The sequence below is a fragment of the Pteronotus mesoamericanus genome, unplaced genomic scaffold (assembly GCF_021234165.1).
Source record: "Pteronotus mesoamericanus isolate MK-2021 breed Mesoamerican mustached bat unplaced genomic scaffold, CSHL_Meso_final contig_50, whole genome shotgun sequence".
In the NCBI taxonomy this organism is placed as follows: domain Eukaryota; kingdom Metazoa; phylum Chordata; class Mammalia; order Chiroptera; family Mormoopidae; genus Pteronotus; species Pteronotus mesoamericanus.
In genome coordinates, this window is record NW_026555186.1 from 44,096,836 (window position 1) to 44,099,422 (window position 2,587).

The following is a 2,587-nucleotide window of genomic DNA, read 5'->3' on the forward strand; positions in this document are numbered from 1 at the left end:
CATATGCAAACCTACTACAATGTTTGATCATGCTATGTGAAATAAATGTTCACTTCTGAAATGAGTAGTCCTTTAAAAATTTTAAGTTTTATTTACCACCATCTCAACAGAGCTAAGATTCTCCAAATGGAATTAATGAAAATTACATAATAATTTTGACCCAAGAAAGGTTGTCTAATTTGGCATTTTCTGTCTGTAGAACTCAAATTTTGTAAAAAATATTTATTTAAAGACATAAGTAGGAATTTTGGTGAGCCACACTCAGGAAAATACATTTTATAGGATATATAATATTCCATGAATTATGATTGTCTTTGTTTTATAACTTACCCAAATATTGAGACAGGTACATTAATAATTAAATTCAGTAGTCTTTGTTATTTTGCTGACTTTCAGTCATATAAAACCCATAGATTTGCACATATTTAAAAATTTTTGTTATTATGATATTATATTTGCCAAGATAAGACGACATTTTAGCTAACAGTTTTAGCTAACAGTTCCCTGATTTATAACTTTTATTTATTTTTATATTTTTTCTTTTCAGGGGAGGGCACGAACTCAGCCCCCCACTGCCGCAAATTATGCAGTCGAGTTTCCCACATTTGGGGAAAGCGCAGGGGCCAGCACATCCGGAGAGCAATGGGCGAGCCTCGCCCTGGGAAAACCACCTCATGGTCATGGTATCGCCCCTGCCAGGGATGTATGATTTATAACTTTCAAATATGGACCTCTGACTGTATTCTTGCCTCTGTCCTGTAAATGCTGGAGGTAGACCTGGGTGAATGGCTTCTTGCATAATGAAATTTCATTTCCCACTGGTGCTGAGCATCCATTTTCTTGCTTCCCTCCATATAAACCAATTCATGGTTCTGGAATGATGCCAGATACGCTCAGTATTTGCCATTATTGGATATGATGGCTGTTGGACAGTAGCCTGGAGGCCCATGCTTGGTCAGCCTCATTTAGGTTAATGATTGGTAGGATTAGATTGTGGACAGATTGGAGTTAGAGAATATAAAGATGACAACAAGCAACATTATTTGTGATCTCTTGCAGGATTTACAGCAGGATGAGTACCAGATGCCTGGGAATAAGGGTAATGAGGAAGAGGCTACTTTTAAGTGGTACTCTTTACCACCCCTTCTGCCCCTCCTCCCCTACTCCCATTCTGGGACTTGCCACGCTAAAGACAAGTACTGCGGAGCTGGATGATATTACCTAGGCTTAGCCCTAAAGCTTACAAAAACCACTTACTCATTTAATCTCTCCTTAATCTCATTTAGAAATTGTGTTAGACTATTAACCCATAATACCATATTGCTTTGATGGGTAGTAGATAAAAATAATTATAAAATGCTAGGCAAAAGTAAAGCCCAAATGAATGTGCCATGACAATATTTGCTATATTGTAATGCATTAAAAACTTCTTTATCATGTTGTTGTGTTGTTATGTTGTCATGTTGTAACCAAATGCAGAACCAGCTGCCTGTCACTATGAAAGCCAATACTCGAGAGGCAGGTGCTGATGTAAAGGAAGGTGGTTTATTCAGATGCCGGCCATCTGGAAGATGGGGGCCTCATGTCACAAAGCCCATCTCCACATCTCAGTGGAGGCAGAGGTTTTTATAAGGAGGGAGGCAGGAACAGAACAGAGATCAAGGAAAGGGGTTTAAAAGTTCTGCACAGGCAGAAGAGCACAGTCCATTCCAATAAGACAAGTGATGGTCCAGTGTGTATCATCCTGGTTTAGTCATCCTGGCTTCACATCATCCTGGTTTTACATCACCCTGACTCCATAGTTGAAGGGCAGTAAATCTCCCAGAGCTGGGATGCCTGAAGATTGGAGTCTGTATCTTTTGAGGTTAGCTCCTAGGATTCTTATACAAACATGTTCTTCAACTGTAAGCTACGTGTTAGTCAGAGTCAGCGCTTATAGAAACGATGTCAAAGGAATGGTAGGGTGGGTTACAATTTCCCGTTGCAATTTTCCACTGTTACAATGTCATTTGCCATATTTGGACTTAGTTGTTAATTACTTTCTTGGAAGTACTTTTATATGGATGATCAAAAAATTATCAGAGATTTAAATGAACTTTCTTCAGACTTAATTATAGGCTTATTTTCCCAGAGCATGATCAATTTTTTTTTTTTACAGTATAAGAAAAAAAAAAATCTTCCTTGAACAGAGAAAAATTAAGTTCCGTTTATTTTCTCCTCCAGGTCTTCTAGTGGTTATTAACAGATGGTCCTTGTTTTCTATTTGATAAACTAATGAGCGAACATGTGCTTCACCTTTAGCCTGCAGAAGTCATTTATCATCTGAGGCTATAGACAGAGTCTGGCACAGCGCGGACCTGGATTTACAAAACCACTTCTCCCACCCTGTTGGTAAATTCCAACATCAAATTCCCATAGATATTTCCCCTCACTTTTTAGCTGAAGTGATCTTGTCTTGCTGTTTTTGTTGTATTTTCAACACCAGATCTTGATAAAGCAAAATAAAAAGTTAACAGTGTTTGAAAAGTGTTAAAACTTTTTTTTAATGTATATCTCAAAGAGATTTTATTTTATTTGTGATTTTTTG

At 37.6% G+C, this 2,587-nt stretch overlaps 1 non-coding gene across 1 annotated transcript; it reads right to left on the bottom strand.

Annotated features, from left to right (window-relative positions):
• Window positions 1-544: 544 nt before the first annotated feature.
• LOC129074787 (U1 spliceosomal RNA) lies at window positions 545-707 on the bottom strand. Its single transcript, XR_008529591.1, has one exon. It is a non-coding gene; the product is annotated as a U1 spliceosomal RNA (small nuclear RNA).
• Window positions 708-2,587: the final 1,880 nt, after the last annotated feature.